At 41.8% G+C, this 14,173-nt stretch overlaps 1 protein-coding gene across 5 annotated transcripts in view; it reads left to right on the forward strand.

Moving 5' to 3' along the window:
• The window catches only part of BCL11A (BAF chromatin remodeling complex subunit BCL11A), a 243,377-nt gene that overhangs the window by 205,875 nt on the left and 23,329 nt on the right, over positions 1 to 14,173 (forward strand). The window lies entirely within an intron of this gene.

Here is a 14,173-nt window from a genome sequence, read left to right on the forward strand (position 1 = left end):
GGTCGAGCTGTATCTAAATTAACATGCAGAATAATTATTTATTATTTTATTTATTTGTATTATGCCCCCTTCCCTTGGAATGGGACTCAAGAACAGCTTACAGACTTAAAATAGATACAGAGCTGAGGATCACAAGAGCATTGAGCACTGTAAGTAGCTCAAATTTTGGAGATGTTTAGTTTTGCTTTTGAATCAGAAGCTCTTTGATTCAGCCCAGGCAGGTTTACCTTGGTTAGTCATGGTGCTGGTCTTGGAGCTCAGAAACATTACCGTTATTTTGGGTAATTAAGTGACTGCAGGAATCTAGAAGTTACAAGTTACAGTATCTACACTGTGAAAATAATGCAGTTTGGCACCACTTCAAGTGCTGCAGCGCCATCCTATGGAACCTTGAGATTTGTCATTTTACGAGGGCTGCATCTGCACTGCAGAAATAATGTAGTTTGACACTGCTGCAGTTGCCGTGGCTCAGTGCTCTGCAATTCTGGCATGTGTAATTTTGCAAGATACTGTACATAACCTTCTCTGTCAGAGAGCCCTGGTGCCACAACAAACTGAAAATCCTAGGATTCCATAGGATGGAGCCAGGGCGGTTAAAGAGGTATAAAACTGCATTATTTCTACAGTGTAGATGCACCTACAATGCAAAAAACAGTGGCTCTTCCATGTTTGTCAATCAATCCAAGGCAATTCCGGTAAGAAACAAGGGCAGAAAGAACTATCCCCCTTACTTTTGAGAGGGGGGAAAGGGAGGGAGCCAAGTCTAAAACTCTTGTCTCCTGTTGGAAGTCGATGAGTTGGCAGAGCTGCCTCCCCATCAGGGCCGAGAAGGAGGTGGCACAGCAGGGGCCCTTCTGTCTGGCCCACTCTCTCCTCCATGTTCCTGTTTCCCTTCCTGGCTCCTAGGAGCAAACACAGTGTGTTTTCTCCCCCTCCTCCTTCTGGCACTTTGGCAGGGCAGAGAAAGAGTCCAGGTGGCTCTCGCCCGTTGATCCAGCCTTGACGGAACAGTGCGATGGGAGCCACACTTACAGATATAGATAGCCTTGCCTGGTGGCTGCTCTCAATTGCTCTGCTCTAGTCCCGACTCTCACATTTGAGCTGCTCAGGAGCTCCTAAAATTGAAGTTTGCCAAAGTATTGGTGCTGAAAACATTGGAAATGCATATAGTGTATAAATAATAATAATAAGAAGAAGAAGAAGAAGAAGAAGTAAGTTTATTTGTGTAGCATACCCCATTACAAAAAGTAATCCATATAAATGATAAAATATAAACATCAAATACATTGTAAAAATAATACATTGCATTACAAAGTTAAAATCATCTTTAAAAAAAATTATTGAGGGCTCAGGTGAATCTGAATAGGCGTAAGGACCAGATACACTAGAACTGTATAGCATTGGTTTGCAGAGCTGAGGATATTCAATAATAGTTGGGGTTTGAATCTATCCTGTAACTCAACCATCATCTTTACAAAGTTTCCTTCTTATAATTGATGCTTTAATAGCAAAACAGGCTACCGTTTCAGAAATGCTTGGTTCGGTAACCCCTAGTAAAAAAAGTGTTCAAATATGAGTCAGAGATGTTTGGTACCAACCCTAACTCTTTGAATAAGGCATTTCTTATATCTTTATAAATTGGGCACTCCAATAAGTAATTAGTTAGACCTTCAACTGAGTTGGAGCCACATTGGTGCTGCAAACATTGGAAATGTATATAGTGTATAAATGGAAATTTATATAGTGAAGAACCTCAGAGTTGCAAGAGAGTGAATCTCCCTTCAAGAAGTTATTATTTTTAAATGCAACTTCCATAGTATTTCTGCCCGCAGAACCCACGACATAGGGATTGTAGGGGTTGTAGTCCAAAAAACGTAACCTTCCCCCCAGCTGTCTGCTTAGAACCTAGGCTCCACTCACATTGCAAAAATAATACAGTTTTACACCACGTTAATGGCCATGACTCAGTGCTGTGGAATTATGTGAACTGTAGTTTGTTGTGGCACCAAAGCTCTCTAACAGAGAAGGGTAAATGTTCTACAAAATGACAATTCCCTGAATTCCATAGCATTGAGCCGTGGCAGTTACAGTGGTGTCAAACTGGATTATTTCTGCAGTACAGATGCAGCCCTAGAGAACTATAGTTACTCAGAGCAAGGCAGTAGTACTGGCTTAGAGGGACAAAACAGTCTGCCATAAAATAATAGCAGTTTTCAAACTCGGGGGCTTTTTCCAGATGTTTTTGGCATCGGCTCCCCAAATCCCTGGCAATTGTGCAGACTGGTTAGGGCTTCTGAGAACTGAAATCTAAAATATCTGGAGGACCAAAGGCTGAGGTGCTTTCTGCACCGCCATTTGGGACGTCCGGAGGACGTCCCATTTTAAAAAAGAGGCGTCTCTTATAAACGCCCCTGTGCCTAGTACGGACTCTGTCCGTACAAGATGGCGCCGGCCCTTCTACATGGCCAGCGCCATCTTTGCGTATCGGACGCTGAGCGTCCGTACGCGTCGCGCCGCTTGTGACGTAGCGAGCGCGCCAGTGACCTTGGGCAAGTCACATCTCTCCCTAAGAGGAAAGCATGGGGGGGGGGTGGTCTGAACAAATTTTTTGCCAAAACCCCAGTGATATTTTGCTTTAGGGTTGCCATAAGTCAGAAACTACTTGAAGGCACACAAAACATACGGTGGCCTGATCAGTACTTGACTTCCTCTAGTGGTGGGCTGCCCCAGGAAGGAGCTGTGTCCACAGTAAAACAAAACTAGTTTTGATGCCATTTAAACTGCTCTAGCCCAGCCTACAAATTCCTGGGATTTGTAGTTGTTGAAGTTCCTTCCCCTAAACATCAGCACTAGAGCTCTCTGGGAAAGATGCTAAGTATTTAATGAAACTGTAAAGCCAGGGCTTTTTTGGGTGCAAGAGTGGTATTAGAATCTATAATTGTGTGAATGAGGATGACCGTAGCTTTGTTAATGCAACTGAGCTGCTATGTTGGCTGCTTGGTGGTTTAACAAATTGTGCAGTCATTATACAATCTGGCATGCATCCACGTTAGCAAGTTACTTTTTAGGAGCCATCATTTACATTTAAAAGGTCATGTCCACCTCATCTTTTATGCAACAGTAACTGTGGTCAGAGAGCCAGTATGGTATGGTGGTTTGAGTGTTTGTACTACAGTTTCTGGAAATCTGGGTTCGAATCTCAACTTGGCCGTGAAAAAGGTGTCCTTAGGTGAACACATTGTCTCAGCTTCAGTGGAAGGCAAAGGCAAACCACCTGTGAACAAATCCTGCTAGAAAAACCACGTAATAGGGTCACAATAGGTGAGAAAAGACTTGAAGGAACACGACAACAACTGTGATCACAAGTCTGACAAATCATTCAACACAGAGAGAAGTGTAATACTAAATACATGTGATATCCTGGAAAAGGGTCTGATTGCCTCAAACTGTGCTTCAAAGTAAATTATGGCTTAGTTTGTGTCCCCACAGTTCAGTTTGTGCATGTGTGTAGTCACAACGATGACTATTTTGTTGTGAACGGTATTGGCAGCAACTCTATATCTACTATGGGAGAACAACTTCACATCTGAGTGGAAGTGTCTCCCAGTTGACGTGCATAGGATTTTGCCATCATGTTTTTTTGTAAAGTAGAGATGATAATGAGGCTAATGAGGATGTTTGTAAAAAATGAATGCGTTAGGATTGTAAAGTACTTACCTTGATAGAATGTTTAATAAGATGATCATAAAATAATTAATTGCTTTGCTTCAATCCTGTGAAAAAGATCCAGTTATGAGTGGATTTGTCTTTCATATTGCATACAGGTAGCAATATAATGCCTTCCAAGCCCTAAGTCAAAGTAGGTATCTGCAAAAGAGATGGTGATTCATCCACGTGTCATTATTCCCCCCCGCTAGTTTATTACTCACATTATTTGCCATACTCCACCTTCTATCCTCTAAATCCATCCAGCTAAAATTACTAAATCTAGTTCCAAACTTTTTTTAATCTTGGCGGAAGAAAATACAGCAATTATGTAGTAATTGACTAAACTGGGTGTAGAGTTACTGTGCTGCTGTTTTGTGTGCCTTCAAACATATCCGACTTACTAAAGTAAACCTATCATGGGGGTTTTCGTGGCGATATTGTGTTCAAAGGGGTTTTGCCATGCCTTCCTCTGAAGCTGAGAGAGTGTGATTTGCCCAAGCTCACCTGGTGTGGTTTGCATGCTGAGTGGGGATTCAGCTCCTGGTCTCCGGAGTCCTTGTCCAACACTCAAACCACTACACCATCGGACTCTTGGATACACCATCTCCTCCAAGCATCCCAGTTTGGTAGAGACATCCCCGATTAATCCCTGTTGTCCACTTTTTCAGCTGTTTCCTCACTTCTTTCCTCCTTGGTCTTCAACTTACATGTCGGCCCTCTACATTGCAACTTGACTTCTGAGCTTTGTAGAATGTATTGTTCTCAGGAATTGCGAGGTCCTCCAAGCAACTCTGCCAAAAGTTTACCAAGAGTTGTGCTGGGGAACTGAGACGTTCCAAGAAAACACAGTCCCTAGGCTTTGCAGGCCCCCAGCATGATTCTATGGTCAAATTTCTGGCAGATGTTAACCATAGAGCTGCTGGGAGACCTAGAGATCTAGAGAGGTGTCTCTTAGGTTAAAAAGTAGTGGGGGGGGTGTAACTTTTTTTTCCACTTTCATGGCAGTCCTGTGCCCCTAACCCCAGTGAATGTTAAGGCCCTAGTGTACCTCATTTGTTGCAAAATGCAAATTTCAGGGTGCAAAAGTAGTTTGCATTTGATTAACTCAGTGGACAGGAAGGATGGGCAGAATCTTGCTCTTCCCAAAGCTCTGGCAAAAGCAAACTGCGGTAGCTTCTCTTAGCTTGCCTGTTTTTCCCTTATACAGTGGGCCCTTGGTACCCGGGAGTTTAGTCCCAGGATCCACGTGGATACCAAAATCCGTGGATTATCTACAGTCTCCCCAGGTTGGTTTATGGCACTGAGCGGGCTTTTTATGCTGGGAGAAAGCATTTTTTATACTTGATGAAGTTTTAGCTTGTGAGTGTTTGGACTGTAATGCTGCTGTGCTCTTGGTTGTTACTAGTATTGTAATGCAATGCACCTTAAATTTTATGTAGGGAACTGACCAGGTTCCTCTCATGTGCAAGGAAGGATACCACCATGTCTTTCTTTCCTGGAAACTTTCAAAAATGGGCAGCTAATAGCTTGTGGATTGCATGGTCCATGAACCAGGAGCATTGTATGTAGCAGACAGAATATTCTTGTTATTGCTTTAGCTGTTTGGAGCTTGTGCATTGCACAGGATTACACTGTAGTCCTCATCACTCTCAGTCGTACAGGTGAACAACTCTGGTGTCCGACTTGTACAGGCTCTCACATTGCTTGCATGAACTGAGAAAGAAATCCCTAGATTACACCTGAAACTGCTCATCCTCTGCTAGGCATCGCTTGTTTTTAGGGACATGTAATAGTGGCAAGCAAGCTTGTCCATGATTTTCTCATTGGAAAAGAGAAGATTATGAGTAATGTGTGAAGATTATTGTCTTGTTTGTGTGTTTATATTAATTTATTTATACTCTGCTTCCCCATAACTGGGACATAAAGGGGTTTACAAATGTTAAAAAATGCAATTAGAAACATAAGATGGGCAAAAAAACAGAACTAAACTAGTATAGTTTTAAAAACACAGACCCAATTAAATACAAGATGTAATTTAAAGGTAAAGAACTTAAAACAGTATATATTTTTAAAACGTTAAAAACTAAAACATCCAAACAATAAAATAAAACTGTTTTGAAATACTTGCCTCTTTTATGCATCATAATTATAGCACTTTGATACCATTCTAATTCCATAGCTCCATCCTATGGAATTCTGGAATTTTTAGTTTGATCCAGTACTTAGAAGGGTTCTCATGGTGCTCGTGAGGTGCCAGGGTGTACAGGCCAAACAGTGGGGTGGGTAGGGGGAACAAATGCGACACATATAATTCGGCGTCATATAATGGCGGCAGCGCGTGGTGGTCACTGTGTGGGTGTGGAACATTGGTTAACCACATATGAGAGTTATGGGGTTGGTAGGGTTCAAGCGACACGACTGATAGTGTATAGGCCTTTCAGGGTTCTCCGGCCCGTGATATCCATGTGAACGAATCTCGTGCTTTTTAGGAAGAGAGGTTCCTTGGGGTGGTAAGGATGAAGGAGAAAGAGAATGTGGTGAGTTTAGTATCGCGAAAAACAACTGCAAAAGGTTAGACGCTCATGTGTGTGTTGTACTCATAGGCCTTTTTATATTAGTAAGAGTAATTGTGTGTGTGTTTATGGTTTTTATTTGTTTGTTTTTGTGTGGGACTTGTGTGTGTATGGTAGCTTTGTGTTTGGGGGGGGGGGGGGGGCACGTTGCCAAAAAGTGGGGTATGCGTAGGTTGTGAGTTGAATGTGGAACTGTTTGTGTGGGGTGCGTGTGTGTGTGTGAGAAACACATAGGGTGGACATATTGTCTGTGGTGTCTGGTGTGTGTGGGGGGGGGGGGGGGGGGGGGGTGGGGGTGAGTTGGTTTTTTTAGTGTTGGTTATGGGGTGGGTGCAACGCTGCTAGAAAATAAGGGCCTCAATAGGCAGTCAAAAAATTCAGTGTGATACCAGGCTGTAACTCCATAGCTCAGTGCTATGGAAATTCTGGGATTTGATAGTGTTTGTGAATACGCTTGTTAGACTTCACCACGTGAGATCGGATGCCAACTACAAATCCCAAGGGGGTGAATTTTTCCACAGGATGAGCGAGGCAGTTAAGCGGAGTCAACTGCATTAAGTCTACTAGGTGGCTGCAGCCTTCTTCGGCTGGAATGTGGTATGACCTGGTTTCATATAGACAACAAGGAGGTTGGAACTACCTGCACTTTCAAGCGTGGAAAAAGTTACTTTTATGGACCCACACTACCCAGAATCCCCGCAGTAGAACATTGTAAAAAGTGACATGGGGATCTCCGTTAACTTGGCCGATTCGCTAGTTTGTCGGTCACCAAGTTTGGTCCGACCTGTAGCTAAATTACACATGCAGATAAGTATTAGGTATTATTTGATTATTGTCAGCCACAGATGCTGGCGAAACGTCAGGAAGAAACTTTTCTGGAACATGGCCACATAGCCCGAAAAACCCACAAAAAACTATGGATGCCGGCCATTAAAGCCTTTGACTTTACATTAAATAAATAACTAAAACCAATTTAAATAACTTTAAATATCTGAAGAGATGTCATGTAGAAGAAACAGAGAACTTGTGTTCTGCTGCTCCAGAGACTAGAACAATTGCAAGACAAGACAGTCCACCTGAACATCTGGAAGAACTTTTCTGTACTGTAAAAACTGTTCAACAGTTGAATATTCTGGTTTGGAGGGTCTTTCAACAAAAGTTAGGAGTGTCCTAATTGTGAGGTTGTTTGGGATGGCCTTGTAGCCCCTTCCAGGTTTAAGACTATGAATTAGAAACATACCAAATGCCTCTTTAAAAACAGGTCTAAAATGAGTCTGTTTCAAAAATAATAAGTAATGCAAGTTACTTTTTTTAAAAAATGTTCCAAGCTCTGACACTGATATAATACAGGTGAGCTTGAAATGTTGCCCATGACCTTGCAGTCATGATCTGAGTGCATTAGTGTATGGCCAGATCCATAGGAACCATCCTGTGGAATCATACTTGCTTTTCATTCCTGGAACTGTCCTATATTCAGCATAAAGTGCTTGAACACTTGTGAAATGTATAAACTTGGAGGCAGAGAGATGTTGCCCATGTGTGTGTTATATCTGTGAAAGAGAGTGGAAATAAACTTTATTTAAAAGCAAAAGAAAGCCTGAACATTGGAAACCCTGAGATTATTCCCTGCCTTGAGAGCTAGAAGCTTGCTTTTATTTTAAAATGAAAACTGTTGTTCTCAGGCTACTGGATTCTGTGATGCTACCAAACTGTTGGAGCTTTTCCTGAACCCTTATGCAATGCATAGAGAGCCCTACCTGTTGCCAACACAGGCTGAGCAAAAACCCTTTTAGTTGTTCAGCTCTGTTGTTGCTTTTGAGCTTGTGGCTGACTCAGAAGCAGCAGGAGAGGGAACATGGGTGGTTGCTTACCACCTATGCGCTTCCCCCAAATCCTGTCTCAGAACAGCCTTTGTGTGGGCCTGCAACTTTGAAGCCCAGATGGTTGTGAGTAGATAAAGGCAGTGAGGAAAAAGGAAGGAGGAATGTGGAGGTGGGGAGGGGGACACATGTGACGCCCCATAATGTGTGTGCTCCCCTTGGGCTTGCAGCAGCAATTCATCCCATTTATTGATTGATTGTACAGTGGTTCCCCCACATTCACTGGGGTTAGGGGTGAAAGACCCCCGTGAACGTTGACAGACTGCATATAAAAGAATACTACTCTTTTTATCTAAGAGAACATCTCTCTAGGAACCTCCAGGTCCTCCAGTGCAACACTGTGGTCAGCATCTGTCAGAGGTTGATCATAGAATCATGCTGGAGCACCTACAAATGCCCAGAGAAATGATTTCTCTAGGAATTTCTAGGTTGCCCAGCACAACCCTATGTTCAACTTCTGGCAGAGTTGTGTTGGAGGATCTAAAGATTCCTAGAGAGTAATCAAATCCGCAAATAATTAAATCCGTAAAAGTCAAAACCGCAAACATGGAAGGCCAGCTGTATTTATACCTCGCTCTTTAGAAATGCTCTCAGAGCAGCTTGCAAATTGTTAATCGTGTGACAGTTAATAGTGTGTGTGGCTGTTGGCTTCACATAAAAGAATTTTGGCATAGGAGTACACATGCACAGATTCCAATCCTGCATCATTTCGGTGGTGGTGGTGGTGAAGATTTTAGGCCCTGTGCAGTTTCCTTTAGGTTCTTCTTCTTGGGTTTTAATTATATTGTCAGGCCTTCACAGGGATTAGGTTTCTAGAATTACCTGGCTGTCAGTCAAAGTGAGACCAAAATCTCAGTGGGTCATCTGGAGCAGGCATCATGGTTAGGGAGTGAGGGTGTACGTAGTGCTTGTTAGTTCAGGGTTTGGGAAAGTTTGTAAGCTGGAATCAGAGAGCTGGAAGTGACTACAAGGACCACGTAGTCTAACCCCCTGCCATGCAGAAATATACAACTGAAGCACTCCTGAGAGATGCCCATCTAACCTCTGCTTAAAGACCTCCACAGAAGGAGGCTACCACCTTTTTGTCTAGTCTGCTCTCAAACGGCTGTTCTTCATGTCCTTCAGTTTGAATCCATTGGTTTGTGTTCTGATATCAGAAGTAGCAGAAAGCAAGCTGTAGCACAGAGGTTTGAGTGTTGAACTATGACTCTGGAGACCACGGTTCAATTCCTGTTTGGCCATGAAACTCATTGGGTGACCTTGGGCAGGTCACCCGCTCTCAGCCTCAGGAAAATGCAATGGAAAACCTCCTCTGAACAAAACCCCATGATAGGGTTTGCCTTAGGTTCACCATAAGTTGGGAATGACTTGAAGGCACACAACAACAACAACACAGAGCAAGCTTCCTCCAGCTTCCATATGATGTATTTTTTGGATATTGAAATATGGCTATCATATCACCATTCCATCTTGTCTTCTCCAAACAAAACATACCCAGCTCTCTAAGTCATTCCTCACAGGGCTTGACTTTTTACCATCATGGTCACTGTTCTTTGAACACGTTCCAGTTTGTCATTATCCTTAACGTTGTAATTTAGAGATTTTTTTCCTCCATACTCTGAGTTTATTCACAGTACTGATATGCTGTTATGTTTCAAATGGACAAGGGAAACATTATTCAGAGCAAGGAACAACGTCTTGAGTTTAGTTCTTTATATAGATTGGCTGTTCAGGGGCATCATCAAACATAGTGTGGAGGCAGGCTGGTGCAGCAGCCAAGATGGTGTCCTTGAGTAGCAAAATGGTGCCCAATTATCACACAGTTTGCCAGGTCTGAACCACTCCAAACTTCTGAATTTCATTGAGAGATTTAGGAGACATCAACAGACCCTGTTCCAGGATATAAGATAAAGCAGGGACACATAATATGTCAACAGCTTTTGGTGAACTGCAACTCCAATCATTCCCCACCATTAGCAATGCTAATAGGGCTGATAAGAATTACAGTCCAACGACACAATGGAGAACCACAAATTCTCTCCCCACCATGTTTCTGTAAATAAAGGGATGTGTACATGTCTGGGCATGGTGGAAATGCAGCTTCCATTGTGTTGTACCAAATTGACAGCCTCTAGATGTGTTAGACTTCAAATCCCCATTATCCCCAGCCAGCACAGCTTTTGGTCATGATGATTGGAGTTGTAGTCTGATATGCTGGGAACGTGCCTCACTAGAGTACACTGCATTATGCTGATGCAGCTTGGTAGGAGGTGAAGATCTCTCAGGCTGCACAGATATTTTGCACACTCCCTTTGGATAAAACAGCTGGAAAAAGGTGACTGTGACAGGTAGAATTTGCATGTCAGCCAAATTTCAAAGAAAAATGTTGCTGATTCACCTCAAACTTAACAGAGGCCACTAAGTTTTTGCTAAACTTGCCCTCCTTGTGAGTTTTAAGAAGTCTTGCCTCGACTATTAAGACGTCTGCAGGAGGTAAAATGATCTGTCAATTGCTTTTATAATTAATCGAGTACTAATAAAAAAATTAGAAGTTGTGGTTCTTTGAAGCAGGAGGTAAATCACTTAAGGATTTTCACTGTCTTACTTGATCTTTCTTTCTTTCTTTCTTGTTCTCTCTTGCTACCTTCTTATCCCTCTCATCCCTGATTTGTCAGAACAGGAATAGCCAAAATAGAAAGCTTGGTTCTCATCTCACCAAATGATGTAAATATTACGTATGCTGTAAATCAGTGTTACCTTTTCAGACATATTTATTTCTTATTCATGCATGCTTTGTAGGGAATCGATTGTAGCCTTTACAACAGCTGAAGACGTTACGAAGAATGTCATTTGCCAAATTATGGGCCGCAACCCTTTTACTGATGACTGTAGGTTAGGAATTTTGGCACTGCGAACACAGTAATATAATCTACTGCCTCGGCAAGGAGCTGAATGAAATACAGATTATATGGTGAAACTGTAATGCATCATTTGCTATTAGTGGACTGGTAATAATTACCAGTTTCAAAAGCTGCTCTCTCCCTCCTTTCCTCATGTAATCCTTACTCTCTGCCGTAACAGCCTTCCTCATTGACATTATGATTATACCAGCTGCCCTTCTGATCCAGAATATCTAGTTGATGGGAATGCTAAAATGCAATTACAAAAACTGTACGTTGTATCCTCATTATAAGATAACAGTGCTATTTCTACTGACCTAATACATAAACTGGCAAAGCAAGGGAGCCCTGCATTGTTAGCAGATCGGAGGCTGTTGGTATCACTTACTGTATGTAGCTTTTTTTAAACAAAAAGCTTCTAGTATGCAAAGAAAAAATAAAACAATATGCCATTTTGCAATGTCTTCGCACCTCTGACTTGTTCCTCCCCAACACATGTCACCTCCCCCCTCATGTGTCCTAAGCCAACAAGCAAATATTGTTGCATTTGCAAGTCCAATTGATTTTTTCCTCGTTGTAGAAGGTTTAGCCATTTGTCTCAGGATGCCAACACCCTATGCTGAACCTCGCAGCATAGTTATAAAAATGCTTGGCATTGGAATAAGGATGAAATATTTCAAAGGCTTTTTAAATCAACCAAAATGTTAAAACATCTGCCAGAAATGGCTAAATCTTTCCCCCTTCTTCCTCCTCCTCTTCCTCCTCCTCTTCTCTACTTCTTCTTTAATTCGTACAATTCAGATTGTCAGACTAAATATATAATAATAGAGAAACCTGAAGCTAGAAAGGGAAGAAAAACCCTTAGTGCAATAGACGTAACTGTTAGACTGCCTGCCTGTCATTTTCCAAAGTCATTTATTCAACACATTGTATAATGAAAAATCCCTTTATAAAGCTTTTCTTCTTCTTCTTTGAAGTGAGGAGGAAAACAAGAACAATGAAGATCAGTTGATAGGGACTTCAGCGTTTTCTTTCAAAACCCATCCACTTCATATTTCCCTCCCTCCTCTCCACCCGCACGTACATTAGGCATATGTTTGGAAACCTAATTTTGGCATCTACTGTCTAATCTTGTGAAAAGATTTGCCCACAAGTGGGTTATATTGAGTGAGATTATAAACACCGCCGTAAAGTAAATTACAGGTCAGCCTAGAAGTACCTCATGCAGTCAAATACCATTGTAAGCCTTGCTTGTTATTTGAAGACTACTACAGTACAGTATACGTAAAGAGATGTGAGTGTGTGTATGGCACGTGATGTATTTTTCAAGCAAATCTAAGGCGTGTTCTGCTTTTTCAAATGATTAAATAATTAACTTCACAATCACCTGTCAAAGACCAAGTCCAATGGTTATGCCTAGCATTCAGTGAGTGGGAACTTGACAAGTCAACATTTATGTATGCTCCAGTGATGTAAAGTAGGTCTACTCTAGTGGAGGGCTAACTGTCGGATTTAAACCAAAACATTTATTCCTACTCACCTCTGCTGTCATTTTAATTTCCAGATTGTTCTGGAGAGGGTTGGATCAGAGAAACAGCAAAATGTGGAAGTTAACAATTACAGGACAAAAGTGTATTCATGTCGTATAATACTGCTGTGTATCAAAGCAGATTATTGTTCTCTCTAGATTAGAATTGTTTCCTCTTTTAGGCATCAGCCCTCTATGGTCTCCTATAAAATGGTGTTATTGTCATCTAAGTACTGTATATAAGTCATCCTTGTGTATAAATCGAGGGCAGGTTTAAGGACCAAAATTGTGGCTTTTGATATACCTTGATAAGTTAAGGTAAAATTTAGGGGCACGTAACAAAGGATCTGGAGGATGAAGCGAAGGAAAACAATGTCAAAAAAACTTTTAAAATTCCAGCAGGCATAATTGTTTATGTTTGCCTGAAATGCAGGATGATGAGAGAGTTGAGGGGCAGTCATTGGTTCTAGGGCAAATTATCCTCTTGCTTTTCACCAGAAGATGGTTCCTTTTTGATAAGAGTTAAAGTACGGTACTTACATTGACCTGTGGGTAAGCCAACTCAGGTTTTTTGGGTCAATGTTTTGACTGAAATTTCTAGACTTATACATGAGTATATATAATAGATTCTTTCTGTAGAGATAGCAAGAATCACTCTTGGGCCTTTATTGGTATTAAGCTGTGCTTCCCCCGATTACAGATTCCTCTGTAACCTATGGCCCATATAGTGCATGCATGGGAAATGAGTCTTCTGTATCAAGAATCACATTGAAATAAGCTTTTGAGGGGGGATGTGTGAGGAGTGATAAGAACAATAGGAGAATTGAGATGTAATCCTACTTGTAAGACTAGAATTCAGAGAGTGGGAGATGTACATAGGGTTCCCAGATCTCAAGGCCTGGCTCCCCTTCTACAGTCCACAAGGTGAGCTGGGGGAGGAACTTTAAGGTGAGAAAGTTGCCTTGAAAGTGTGTATATGTATTTTTTTTGTTTTTAAATTTGAATGGCATAGTTCTGTGCAACTGTGATTAATGCTTTAGGTGTTATGCCTAATAATGACATTGCCAGAGAGTGGCTGGTCCTTGTAACATTATTCTTGTAATGGGTAGGCCTGTGTCTTGTTCCTGCTTGGGGTCCTCCTCACATCTCAGGTTTTGGCTCTGAAATTTAAGTGCCTGGAATAGCCCTGACCTAGCAACTGTGGATATTATGTGTCACTCAGTGAATGGGATTCACAGAGCTTCAGGGTTTCGGGAAAGAAAGCCCTTCTTCACAAAATGCATAATTAATTTGCACTCTTCATTGCCACAGGATGTTGTATTAGCCACAGGTTTAGAAGAAGCCCACAGCTCACACATTAGAAGAAGATAGGGTAAATTCATGGAGGAGTGGCCTATACTGATGGCTGTATGAATCCTCCTCCACAGAGCTTGGAAACATCACTTTTTGGGTGCAAAGCGATCTTGTAGCACCTTTGAGACTGAGCAAAATAAGTCATAGCATAAGCTTTCGCAGACTTGATGTACTTCCTCCATACATCTTGACTCCATGCATTTGAGGAAGCTGACCAAGTCTATGAAATCT

Source organism: Sceloporus undulatus, chromosome 1, assembly GCF_019175285.1.
Source record: "Sceloporus undulatus isolate JIND9_A2432 ecotype Alabama chromosome 1, SceUnd_v1.1, whole genome shotgun sequence".
NCBI lineage: Eukaryota > Metazoa > Chordata > Lepidosauria > Squamata > Phrynosomatidae > Sceloporus > Sceloporus undulatus.